This window comes from Hypanus sabinus, chromosome 9 (assembly GCF_030144855.1).
Source record: "Hypanus sabinus isolate sHypSab1 chromosome 9, sHypSab1.hap1, whole genome shotgun sequence".
NCBI classification, from domain to species: Eukaryota; Metazoa; Chordata; class Chondrichthyes; order Myliobatiformes; family Dasyatidae; genus Hypanus; species Hypanus sabinus.
The window spans coordinates 39,586,181-39,600,582 of record NC_082714.1 but is presented as its reverse complement, the minus strand read 5'-3'; the positions used below and the strand labels follow the sequence as shown (position 1 = coordinate 39,600,582).

General features: G+C 42.1%; 1 protein-coding gene across 8 annotated transcripts in view; it reads right to left on the bottom strand.

Moving 5' to 3' along the window:
• Positions 1-14,164, bottom strand: part of rnf216 (ring finger protein 216) — a 214,653-nt gene extending 200,489 nt beyond the window's left edge. For all 8 annotated transcript variants that reach the window (XR_009513929.1, XR_009513930.1, XR_009513931.1 and 5 more), the window contains exon 1: positions 13,943-14,164. The gene's annotated coding sequence lies outside the window, so the exon portion shown is untranslated. The remainder of the gene's footprint in view (positions 1-13,942) is intronic.
• Between the last annotated feature and the right edge of the window lie 238 nt (positions 14,165-14,402).

The following is a 14,402-nucleotide window of genomic DNA, read 5'->3' as shown; positions in this document are numbered from 1 at the left end:
CCAGGAGGGGTCAGTGAACTACACTAATATGGAGTGTGAGAGGTTGCAGCCGTAGTTTCTGAAGAGGCAGTTGGTGTGGTTCTGGTTGCACTTTCGCCCTGTGCTCCTTATATCTGGGCACCCAAGTTGCAAGCAGGATCTACTGGTGGACTTTCTCCTGGGCCTGGCCAAGATGGCCATTCATGGGTTTAGGCAGCTTGCCCCTCTTCCAAGGATATGTCCATGCCCAGCTGTCCTTGGAGAGGGAGAGCGAGGTCACAATGGGTCCAGTGGGGGATTTCCAAGAGGGGTGAGCCCCCAGGGAATTGACCATTTTATAGACAGTATCATTTTAAATTGAATTTATTCGCTGTCTTGTAAACACTTAATATTTGTACTTTGTATTTTTTTTATAAATAAACTTAGTTTTGTAAAAAGTCAGACTTTTTGTGTCCGTTGTTGCACTAGTGCAGTGAAATGACTCAGAAAATTGTAATTCTTCATCATTAACTTAATCAGATTTGTCCATTGGCCTAAAATCTTCCTCTTCAAAAACTGCCACACTGGACTATCTTTCAAATGAACATTTCTCTCCAAAATTCTACTACATTGGTAGACTTAGTTTGCTGCCATTGTCAGTAAGGGGAAGTTGGGAGAGGCAATGCGAGAGGGAGAGGCTGATGTCACAGCCCAAGTTGGGCGAGTCTGGCTAGCATCTTGTGTTGCACAAAGTTTAAAAAATGTTATTTTTAAAATCATGGTCTCTCACAGAACCCCTAGCAATCTCTGATAGAAGTCCAGGGTTCCATGGAACCCGCTTGAGAAACCCTGTTCTAGGGCTTCAGTTTAAAAGTAGCTGTTAGTCATTATGTGAAAGTCAGCAAAGGAGGAGACTGGGAACTTTGTCCAATTAATATGTCATAATTGGCAAGAGAATGCAGTATTTGGTGTGCATCCCTTCAGCATCTGTTTCAGGTTTAGCCTGGTGCCATCATCGAGCAGGGATATCTAACCAGGGAGTAGTAGTAAATGATGCCCGAATTGGGGAGCATATTTACAATCACTTTGTCAACTACCTGCACTGTCTACCAACATTGTCTTGAACCCCCACCCCTAGTTGCATGTCATTTTGGTTCTCCTCCCCATCTCAGCTTTGGCATTTTCCAGGATGAGATCAAATGCAGACAAGAGAAACAGCACCTCATACTGCTGAAGTAGCCTGCAACTCAATGGTATGAACACAGAATGACCCATTCCCAAATTACCAGATCCCCAGCTGTCCTTCTCTTTCTCACATACAACCTTCTTTTCAAGCTGCCTATCCATCATCTAGTTTAATGCCACCCACATTATTCAGTAACCCTCCCCCTACTGCCACTCTACCTCCCTTTATTTCTATATGCCATTTTCCTTGCCATCAGATACCATCTGCAACCCTTTGTTGCCTTCACCTGTCATCTTCCAGCCTCTGTCACTAATTCCTTCCATCCTTCTACCAATCAAACCCTCCCCTCCTTATCTGGGTCCACATATCTTGTCCAGCTCTCGTCTCATCTCTTCCCCCCCTCTACACCTCTACATACTGATCATCTCCCCTCTATTCTCAGTACAGATGAAGGTTCAACCCAAAATATCAAAGCCCATTTCCATTACAGATGCTGTTAAACCAATCACATTCTTCCAGCAGTTCATTTTTATATAAAACTTCACACTGCATTTGAAGTGGAGTGTCTTTTTCAGAAGTTGCTGTTAAGTCTGATGTGGCATCTCAACTATGAATTTGAACTAAATAGAAGGTGCTAGAAATATGCACCATCTGTGAAAATAGTGCTTCAGGCATATGGCACTTAATCACAGTGGTTGGTCATTCTACATCAGAAACGAATACCATGATTACAACACAAAACCTTTAACACAAGCTTGGCTGCATACTATGCTTGAGTGCCATGACCGACTTCATTCTCAAGTTTCTAAAGCTGAACTTAGATTTAATTATTATTATTTTTTTTAAGTGCTGATATCAAACCTTTTAAAGGATGGTCTACAAAGTTGCAAATTTGGAAGCCTCAAATGCTGGCAGTCTCTGAATTTGAGGACAAGCGCCAAGTATTTACATACAAATAAGAATTCAATTCTGAGCTACAAATTTATTTCTAGAGGGTACAGCTATTTCCTCAGAAGTCAACTGCTGCTGAGAGTTTCATCAGCAAAGTATTTTTTTTAAAAAAAAAGAGCAGGCCAGAGCCAAGGAAATTTGGCACCCAGGTGCTAAATGATGTCATTTTTAGAATTCACTTTCAGCATATCATTGCAGCATTTCTTCTCAATAACTCAAATTTTGAGCAAGCTAGGTATATACAGTGCATTTGGGGAAGATGAATCTGGTACTCACAAATTATATCTAGTTCAAAGGACTTGATGATCAAGAACCAATGCCTCAACATTAATGACAATAGCTTCAACAGGGATGTTGACATTAATGCTGCAATTATCTCAAATGATGCAGAGATCTTTCTGCTGATTGTAGGGATGGGGGGTTGTGGAAAGGAGCTGTTACCATAGATCTTGCCTTTCTAAACCCCTATGGTGGATGTAAATAAATCAAACAATTTTCACATCCGCAGAGCATTATGAACAAAGTCTTCATTGTAGACCTGCGCTTTGGAATCCTTTGGTCCCAATCAACAAGAATACATTTCGTCTTGAAAATCTTTCAGTCAACATTAACATCTTGGGAAATGTGGCTACCAGATAGCTTGATTGTGCATCAGTGCTACTTTATGGTGGATCAGGCTAATAGAACATCTCAGTCTTCTCAACATTAACCAAGAAATTTGCACTAAAGATTCACATTCAAAAGGAACTGACCTTCAAATTACAACCTGATCACACTGGAGCACAGTCATCAACATGCCAAGCATCAGTTATGGGTGTGTTTGGAAATTTCAGTCTTCATGAAGACAATGAAGCTAAAAAGGCACCCATACTTCCTATATTGGAAGCTGACTTTAATGAGTTAGAGTCATATAGCTATACCAACCCCGCTTGCTTGAATTATTTCTATGTCCTGCTATGACTGATTATTTAAATACTTTCAAGATGCCTTTTATATATTGTTATTGTCAAAAATATGAAGAATTTGATTAGGAGAGTAACAATCTTACTGGACTTCTGCAGATGACATGCCCCTTTTCATGCCATTACAAAGAAAAGTGGCATTAGATTATTGTGAAGATATTATTGGAAAACAGCAAATCTGGTCAGTGTATTTTGGAGGGTTTTGCAATTAATGGAGTCAGAGGTCTTCATTAATAAAAACAAAATCAATGGAAGGCCACATACACAATCAGATCATTGCAAAATGACATTTAACATCAAGTCCCTTCAAGTCAGTGACTGAAAGAATCATCGACAAGTTCTCTGCATCTGTACAAGTGATATCAAAGAACAGTTATGGACCAGTTTAAAGATGGTCTTTCTCCCAGTATTTGCTGAGCTCATCAGCAACATCATCCATCCTAATTAAAATTGGTTTAAAGAGAACATACTGACATTCAATATCTATTTGATTGAAAAATAGACCATTGCTAAAGCAGAATGATATCTCAGATTGAAACACAAATGAAAACCATGATACTAAAAATTAGCAACTTTAATCAAGCTACAAAGGCTTCTTACACTCTGCTCTTTTGGTTGCACGCTGATTCAAGTACAAGATCAACTCATGAACATCCAAAAAAAAAATGAAGACCATTCATTACAGGTTTCCCCCGCTATCCAAAGGTACAGTGCTCCTATGAAACTGTAAGCTGAAATGTCGTAAACCGAAGAAGCAATTACCATTAATTTATATGGGAAAAATTTTTGAGCGTTCCCAGACCCAAAAAGTAACCTACCAAATAACACATAAAACCCAAAATAACACGACCATACAGTAAAAGCAGGAATTATATGATAAATATACAGCCTATATAAAGTAGAAATATTGTATGTACAGTGTAGTTTCATTTGTCAGATCAGGAAGACAGCGAGCCAAAATCGATTTGGAGAGAAAAAAAAATCAGCACATACATGTATGCACACACAACTGCCCGCACAAGGCTTCACAGTCATGGCAGTCATTCTCGGGATAAACATACGTATAAAGCAGGGACCTTTATTTCATAAAAGTGAAAATCTTGTTTGGTTAGCGAAAACAGGTACCAATGTAGGTCTTTCGTAACAGCGAGCTGTCGTAAAGCAAACGTTCAAAAAAAAACAGGGCCACCTGTACCTGGAATCTGTCTGTTTCTCTGGATTTCTATGAGCCTTTTGAGACTAAATGCATTGCACACTGCTTTGAATAAAGCAAACCACAAAGTCTTTGGTCAAAATCTGGCTCCTTGATCCTGGAGCAATCTTGTCCTTGCTCACTTCAGCATAACCATGCAGGGGAGTGGGGCAAGAAAAGCCACAAGTCTTGCACCTGACCATCATTCACAGAGACTAGACTAGGGAAATGTGTGGGTACGGTCAATGCAAATTAAAATTTATTTCTAATAATCACTTGATCTAATAATTTGCTAATAATTTAATTTACTGAATGCTAATAGTCAGTAAATACAAAACTGGGCCTATTCTGGGCCATATCAATTTAAAAGATTGCAGTTTTGATCCTAAGTTCTTCATAAAGTTTTCTCAAATGGAGCACAATATTCTCATTATGACGAGGAGAATGGGGATTGAAATCCAACCAACAATTAACAGTCTGTGTTAGAAATTAATACAGTGGACTCCAGTTAATTGGGACACATTCAAATCTAGTACATTTTGGAACAAATTAAGAGGTTGCCTCAATTAGCCAAAATTTCATGGAAATAGTTAATTTTATTTTTTTCATTTAGAGATACAGTGGAGAACAGACCCTTCCAGCCCACCAACCCATGCCACCCAACAACTTATCAATTTTAACACTAACCTAACCAAAGGACAATTTACAATACCCAGATAGCCTACTAAGCAGAAGGTCTTTGGAATGTGGGAGGAAACCAGAGCACCCAGAAGAATCCCACATGAACATGGCAAGGAATGTACAAACTTGCTTATAGAAAACATCAGAATTGAACTCCGAACTTCACTACCCAGCTGCAATAGTGTGATGCTTACCACTACACCACCATAGAGTAAATGCACAAGAATGACAAACTACTGTTTAACTGAGTAACAATTACTTCTTTAAATGAAATACACAGAACAAGTTAGAATATTATGAATACTATAAAGCTGTGTGTGAGTTCTTGCTCGTCATCAATAGAGAATACATTCAGTGTATGCTGCCGTGTTCTTCCGATAGCAAATGAACAAAAATCAGCATAAATACTTAGAGCAGATAATATACTGCCCTAATATAATACTTTGACAATTGCATCCTCATTTCCATGATGACTGTCAATGCCTTCAAATTCTTCGTAGCTCCTAACCTGAAGTAGTGAAGTGATTTCATTTTCACTCCCATTCGTTTCTGGCATCCGCGTGCTTGAAACCGCTGTGAGCACACAGTTCGGAATTGCCTTCCTGCTTATTTCTTGCCACCTATCGGTGACAAAAGTCACTGGTTATTGAACACAAACACATGCAACTGACACCAGTAAAACACTGTTCGCTCAAAGCAGTGTTGTGTCCAATTGCCACACAAGTGCACACGACTAATGTTAGTTAGAAACTGTCCAGCAACAGTCTAACACAATTAAGTGGCAGTATCCCAAATAAACAAAGAATCCCAGCTATTTTCCTGATTTAGTTTTTAAAAGAGTGTCCCAAATAAGCAGCTGCCCAATTAACTGATGGCTCATACATCGGTATGTACTGTACAACTGCACTGAACTGAATTACCAACGGCTAAGCAATCATGAAGACACATGCCTCAACATAACCACTGAAGACTAGAAAATTCAGTCTTTAAAACTCACCTGCAAAATAAGTGTTCACAAATGCTTCACCTCCAGTGTCACTTCTTATTCTCTCTCAACCAACATCCTCCTCTAAATAAACAAGAATGACTAGAGAATTCAAGTGATAGCAATCTATACATTACCAAGCCAAATAACCATATAATTGGAAACGAGAGGAAAATCTTCAGACTCATTAAGGACAGCTTCCAACATAGGAAACATGGACACCTCTTTAGCTTCATTATCTTATGAAGACTGGAATTTCCAAAATCATCCATAACTGATGCCTCGTATATTGATTACTGTACTTCAGTGCAATCAGGTTGTAATCTGAAGGTCCGTTCCTCTTGGGTGTGATTCTCCAGTGCAGGTTTCTTCGTTAATGTTGAGATCAGCAAGGTCTTTAATCTGAAACATAATCCCCATTTCTCTACCCACTGATATGGCCCAACCTGTTGAGCATTTCTAGCATTATGTTTATATTTTAGGTTCAGTTCTTGGGTCACTGGAGATGTGGATGAGAAGGACAATAATATGTCTCATCAACCTCTCAAACATTCTTCAATTACTCACCACATTTCCAACTACTAAAGTTAAATTGTAAGGCAAAGTTGTATAACAAAACTCATTAGTTCCTGGTTTTGATATTCTAATGAGTCTTTAAGTAAAACATTAGGACAAAAACTTCTTGAGGGTTTCAAGGTACCTTAGCTAACAGTATCTTTACACTATCTTCCAGCCTGATACCTGGGATCAGTGCTTTGTATTAAGAGAAAGCACTGAAGAGAGTGAACCCATACTCTCTTAAAATAGATACTTTATTGATCCCAAAGGAAATTACAGTCACAGTAGCACTTGCGTCACAAGTGCACATATATAAATATTAGAAGAGAAGTAGAAAGAATAAGAAAAGTAAGTTACCACAGTCTAACTGGGGGGGGGGGGGGGGGGTGGTCATCACTTCCCAGCCTATAGGTTAACTGATTATAGAGTAGTGGTCACCAACCTTTTTAAGCCCAAGATCCCCTACCTCCCCAGATCGATTAGTTTCACACATGTGCACCAGGGCAGAAAAGATCAGAAGTAAAACCCTGCAACCCGGAAGTAGAAATGTATAAACACTAGGGGGTATCCACCCTTTTTTTACACCATGGACTGGTTTAACATTGACAATATTCTTTTGGACCGGCCGATTTGGGGGGTGGGGGGGGGGGGGGGGGGGAGAGAGAGAGAGAGAGAGAGAGAGAGAGTTAAATACAGCAATACTCGAAGCAGGTTCCTTACGTCCAGTCTATTCCGCAATTTAGTTTTCGCGGCTCTCGGCACTTAGCTTCTGTCCCGCTTGTTCACATTTTTTCCGCTGAACAATCTCAACGCATTCATCTTTTAAGTGGAGGATGCTTGGACTCAAGGTGCCAAAGCAGTATTGAGGGCTTCATTGCCTCCTTAGACAGCCTCCCGCCCACCCGCTGACAGACGACTTGACCAGGTGCAGCTGGCTGTGGGTGGGGTAAGAGGACAAGGTCAGGGCTGGTGGTCCCTGTACCAGGGCCGCAGCGGTCACAGTCCGGAGAGAGCGACCGACCGAGCGAGGAATGTGACAGGGCGCACCCACTCGCCCTTGTAGGATTTATCGGCCGACAAAAGTTTGTTTCAGTAGATCGCAGCACAGCAGCTGCTCTGATACTTACGAAACGCTGAGCACGAATTAGGTCCTCTGTGAATATTTTAGCACTGGGTTCCCCATGAACATTCGGTGTGGTAAACAGGTTTAGAGGTGGTGCCCATCTGTCTGCACTCTAGGCCAGTAGCAATGGCACTTCCTGCTGGCCACCCGAGACCAACCAATGATCCATGCCGCAAGGGTATCACTGCGTTTAGGTGACTGACGACCTCGTGTGGGTTCAAGTTCAACAGTGGGAGTGACAGGGAACGAGGAAAGGTACAGCTGACTCATTGTTTCCTCTGGGCCCGGTGGTTGGGGACTGCTCAATTACACTGTGTAGTGCAAGGGAGCTACACGCATGCGCACTGGGCAGAAAGAACGGAACTAAAACCCTGCAACTATTGCAGAATAAAGTTGCAACATTTGCTGTGTGGCCAGAACTATGTGACAGCCTTGTGTTTGCTATTTATTATGTACCCAACTTATTAGCCAGAATGTAGTCTCTGTATTGTCTCTGTACTATTGAACACATCAGTGCCTTGAGAATGTAGCTAACAGTGAAAGTAAGCAATGTAGAGATAACGGTGGTAGACTGGATCGTGGAGTGGTGTGATGGTTTGAAAACCAGTCAAAGCCGGGAAGGGGGACACGTGTTCCAGGGAGTAGACTAGACAGGATCGTGCGATGGTGTGAGAACCAGTCAAGGCATTAGAACAAGTATATGCCAATGAAACTAAGATAAGAAATTACTATAAAGAATACTGTGAACCAGGGCTCGGCGGACAATTAGTGACACGCTCATTAATTGTCTTAGCTTTTGTTTGCAAATAAAGGCTTAAACTTCTTGAAGAACCTTCTGCGTCTCCTGGTTATTTCAAGAAACCACGACACAACCCAGAAACAATCTCTCAGCAGTATTTGTGTATTTATTTTTCTTTCTTCAGGATCTACTGGGAAAGTCTCAAAGGTCGACCAGTCGATCACAATCGACGGGTTGGTGACCACTATTATAGAGCCTAATGGCCAAGGGTAAGAATGACCTCATATAGTGCACTTTGGAGCAGCACACTTGTCTTTGTCTGTTACCAAATATGCTCCTCTCTTGCAGTTAAGGTGGCATGCAGAGGGTGAGAAACATTGTCCAGAATTACCAGGATTTTCCAGAGGGGCCTTTGCTCTACCATAGCCTCCAGTGTCCAGCTTAATTCCTATAACAGAGCCAGATTTTCTAATCAGTTTATTGAGCCTGTTGTCATCATCCACGTTGATACCATTGCCCTAGCACACCACCACACACAAGATACTCCAGTCTCCTCAGGAAGTAGAGGTGACTCTAGTCTTTCTTGTACACAGCCTGTGTGTTGGTGTTCCACTCAAGTCTGTCATCCAAGTGTAACCCCAGGTACTTTTAGGTCCTCACCACATCCATGTCTTCCATAACAATAGTAACAGGGAGCAGTACAGGCCCAGTCTTCCTGAAGTCCATCAGTCCATCACCATCTCCTTTGTCTCACTAATGTTGAGCTACAAATGATTCAGCTTGCATTATTTGACAAAGTCCAGGTATATATATATCTGTATATGGCATCCGTTTGTCTCACGAGACCATGGATCTGCGCCCTCTCTAGGGCACAGGCCTGGGCAAGGTTGTCTGGGAGACTGGCAGTTGCCCACACAGCAAGTCTCCCCTCTCCACGCCACTGATGTTGTCCAAGGGAAGGGCAAGGGCCGATACAGCTTGGCACCAGTGTCATCGTTGGAGTTGTCAGAGTGAGGTTGAAGGCAACATTGGACTGCCTTAGGGGCTCCAACTCCGGATTTGTCCTCAGGGTTTCCTCCCGAAGCCTTTCCCATGGTCACAAGGCAGCAGAGTTTTGAAATCAGAGTTTTCCTTCTCTCAGACGGACTGCCTTCCCAGGCTGACGAGCTCAATCTACCCAAACTATTGCTGAGGCATCAGAGAATTTCTTCAGGTGACATGGCTCAGTGTTGTATCTAAAGTCTGAGGTAAACAGGGTAAACTATAACATAGATATCGTTTCCTCTCACAAGAGAATTGAAAAGGAGGTATGCTCAAGATAAAAAGAATCACCCATTTAACAATGAGAGAATGAGTGCTCTAATGTTTCTTCATCAAGCAACACCATAAAAAAGGATCATAATTCCGTTGTTTAGATTTTGTGGTAATTTGGGTAAGTCACCTACTGCTTTTTGCTGAACAACTCGCTGCTTTTTGAAAGTTGTCCCCACTGATCTTCAAGTGCCTATTTCTTTCATTACAGGTATCTCCTGCCATAAAGTGTTTGCTAATCTCTTTGTGTCTCTGTATTCTTTGGGATGTGTTGGGCTATTATTTCAAAGTGGACTTAAGAGGCAAAGTCAGAATCAGAACTCAGAATTGCGTTTATTAGCACCATCATGTGATGTGAAATTTGCTAACTTGGCAGCAGCAGTTCAATTCAATATAAAGTATAGAAGAAATAATAAATAAATCTTATTCAGTATCGAAACAAGGGAACTATGATCCTTTTTTATGGTGTTGTTTGACGAAGAAACATTAGAGCATTTAAAGTAGGCTTAAGTTCAACATAAACATTTTCCTGGAGTCAGTGAAAATAGAATTAAATTTTGTTAGCCATCCAAGTAATGAATAATTGTTTTTTAAAAAAGGTAGACATGTTTTCCATGGAGAGGTTGGTTGGTTGGTGGAGGCAGCCACTTACACAACATTCAAAAAGGATCTGGACAGCATCTACCTGAAGAGCCAATGCATATACAAGGATTTGGACCCTGTAATGCAGAGGTTGCCTGCATTTCAATGTAACCTAGCATAATAGCTTCCCATTCCCGTTCCAACATGCCAGTCTATGGCCTCCTCTACTGCCACAATGGGCTACACACAGGTTGGAGGAGCACCACCTTACATTACGCCTGGGTAGCCTCCCAGCTGATGGCATGAACATCGACCTCTCCAACTTCTGATAACCACCCCCCCTTCACCATTCCCATTTCCCCCTCTCACCTCATCTCCTTACCTGCCCATCACTTCCCTCTTCCCTGGTCATCTATGCTCTCCTACCAAATTTCCTCTTCTCCAGCTCCATTTCTTTCACCCATCAGCTTCCCCCATTTTCACCCCTCCCTCCCCCTTCCAGCTTTCACCTACAACCTTGTGCTGCTTGAGGTGTGTGGTGTCTGAGGAATGTTAATCCCTTTGTTGGGTAAGAACATATGGGTAAATTCAGCAGCTACAGGCCAACCAGTTTAACCTCAATGGCAGAAACTTTGAGAAATATCAATCTAGGCCAAGACCGGTATTTATTTTTCTTGCAGATAACTCAATGAAGGCTAAGCAGCGTGATATGGCAAGCTCAAATCGCAATTAACCAATTTGACAATTTTTGATGAGTAAACAGACAGAATGAATGAGAGCAACATATTGATTGTGTGTGCTTGGACTTAAAGGCAACTTTTGATAAGGGGCCATATTAAAAGCTTATCAACACAGAGCATAAAGAAACACAGATGACAAGAATATGGTTATGGTAAAAGGCTGTTGCTTCATTGCAGGATATTAAATTATGGCATTTCCTTAGACTCCGTATCAAGAACAGAGATAATACTGTATTTGTATTAAAAAAAACACAGGCCTGGCTTCAACTAGAATATCATACACAATTCTAGTCACCCAATTGCAGGAAGCATTCAAACTCGAGCGACGGTCAAGAAAATACTTATTGGAATGAAGGACTATTTTACAAAGCTTTGAGAAGCTAGGACTGTTTTCTTAGACTCGAAGGCTGAGGTGACAGAATGGATCACTGAAAGCTATCCCTTTGCTGGAAGGGTTAAGGGCTAAATGTCACAGGCGAGAATAATGAAAACAGTGGCAATAAAGTCCCCTTGTGAGGAAGCAAACTGGGTAAGCACATGGTGGAGGAAAAAAAATTGCAACACTGCACTGAAAAGTCTGGTAGGTGGAACTAGAAGGCTGTATTGAGAGAGCTGGCAGCTGTTATCCATTACTAATCAGCCAACTCAGAAGAGATCAGGCACCGCTCCTATAATCTTTTGAATGCATTGATTTACTCATCTGGTAATAAATGGAGGGCAAACTTCTCTGCCCATTGTTGGGAGTGTTTCTGGAACCTCATACTTCCAGATTTCTACATTTTGATGGTAATTGACAATGATGGCCCAGTGTGATTTTTAGTTTGAAACTTATCCATTATGAAGCGCATCACCAAATGGTGTATGCCTATCCATTTGTATAGTTGCAAGAATCATAAGAACAAACCTTCAGAGAAATTGACAGTTCTGTGCTATATTGCGAATTTTCTGGCCTGACTGAAAAACAAGTGCTATGACTTTATGATTGAACTGCAGATGGTTAAAATAAAAGGCTATGAACTAAATATATCATTGTCATATATAACAATTCCAGTCTACAGTTGTTCTGCTTGGACAAGTGCACAACTGGAGCTTAAGGGTATCAAACAGAGCACAACAGTATCAATATAGAGAAACAATCAGGCTCTAGGGAAAAATCCTTCTGTTTTTTAAAATATAGAATGTCTGGACTATATTGAACTGTTGTTCACTGAACCAATCTAGGTTACCAGCTTATTTCACTGTTCGCTACAGAAAGAGCGAAGTTTGGGATTGGGTGCACAGACAATGAACCCCATAGGTGGCTGCAAGAGAGGGCCAGGGGAGCTCTGGGAAGCAGCAAGAGGAGAGCAAGTTGATTTATTCATGTTAGGATTGTTGCATATGAAGTTAAGGACAGCGAGTTTCAACTCACTTAAATTTGAGAGAATGAGAAGTGAGCTAACAGAAGTTTTGCTTAACTTAACAGGGTAGATACAGGAATAGTATTTCCCTTCAGTGGAGTGTTGAGAATGAGGGGGGTCAATCTCTAAATAAGCCAATGGCTATTCAGGACAGATGAGATAAAACAAAGGAATTCTGAATTCTTTACCCAAGGGGTCCAGCCTCAGTTAAAGATATCCAAAGGAAAGTTCCAACAGCTTCTTAGATATTAAGGGAATTTAGAGAAGTGGAGTTGATGCAAGAAAAAGGAGCCCAGTAAAAGACCAGCTGTGATTCTATTTAACCACAGAATGAATAGGAAGCTGGCTAGCCTACCCCTCCTATTTACATCCTTCAGGCAAAAGCCTACCAACATCTTAGAGGACAACCAGCAGCCTTGAGACAGACTGAAATGGCAGCCAATGTAGATTGGGTGGCCATTGTTTTAGACACCTGATACTGTACTATCAGCAGCTTCTCCAAATTAGAATTCATTCACAATAATTCTTACTTACAAATATCCCCCTCTCCAATCAATGATTTGAGCGTGAAGACAGTGGATGGGTGGGGGGGGGGGTAGAATAGGTGGGTAGTCAAGATGATGGGAAGCAGAAGCCAGGAAGCCAAGATGAATTAGAAAAAAAGAAATAACAATAAAGAGAATTCAGGACAAGGAGGCAGTAGCAAATTAAGTCACAGATTAAGGGCATGTTTGTGGTGAGAGGTTTGGGAGTTGGCATAGTGTGAGAGGCTGAACTTCTGGGTCATATGATTCAAGGAACCTGGCTCCTTACCAACCTTGCTACCAGACAATCAGCATTTTTACTGATCCTTTCCCTTCTCCAGCTCTGTATCCCTTTTGCCAATCACCTTTCTGGCTCTCAGCTTCACCCCACCCCCTCCAGTCTTCTCCTATCATTTCGCATTTTCCCCTCCCCCCTCCTACTTTCAAATCTCTTACTATCTTTCCTTTCAGTTAGTCCTGACGAAGGGCCTCGGCCCGAAACGTCGACAGTGCTTCTCCCCTATAGATGCTGCCTGGCCTGCTGTGTTCCACCAGCATTTTGTGTGTGTCGCTTGAATTTCCAGCATTTGCAGATTTCTTCGTGTTAGCATTTTTACTGATACAGGTTTTTTGAGTGGTCAGGTGTGATGTGTGGAAGAGAGGGGTAATTTCAGGGCAGAGGATGACTGATTAGAGGGGTAAGGATGAAGGTAATATACGTGCAAGGGTGTTGATTCGAAGAGCGGGGGTACGAGTGGGATATGTGCAGGGCGAGGGCTGATTAGAGGGTTGGCGAAATGAGCAGGGGAGGGATGATTAGATCGACCGGAGGTACAAGTAGGACACGTACAAGGGAAGTCTGATTAGAGGGGTAGCGGGGACAGTAGTGGAGTGAGGGGATACATCTGGTCTGTCATGTGCGTGGTCCGAGAACCCTGTAAGTTAAAGAGAACTTGGCTGGCGACCCGCCTCGCTGCCAACTCTTCCAGCTCGCACTCCCAGGCTGACAGTTCCCCGCCCCCCCTCAATAAGGGAAGGAGTTTCTCTCACCAACTCTGAGGGTGTTGAAGAGAGGCCGTATCCGGAGGCAGCAGCCACGGCCGTTCCTTCGCCTTTTCACTTTTCGCCGCACGTCGCAGATAGGTGCAATTACAAAGACACTGTTGTAGAATCTCTACCGTATTATCTCCCTATTCGCCCGCCGCCACCAAGCTCCGCGTTCCATCTCGTTCGACAGCTCTGGGCCCCGATCTGTTCAGGCACGATCCTTTAAACAGGAACTGACGCACAGACGTAACCGCGCTCTCTGGGCTGACATCAGACGCAAGGCGCTGAAAGATTCTGGGGTTTGTAGTTCCACGGTGAAAGGGTCGGACTGGCGCATTATGTTCAAAGTACTGTAAATTGTTTCAGTTCTCTTTCTCTTTCCTTAAGGCTGCTTACTAAATAAGTATAACAGAAGATAATGCATTTCAGTGAAAAGTAAAAATCTTTTTCAATGTGAGCTCAA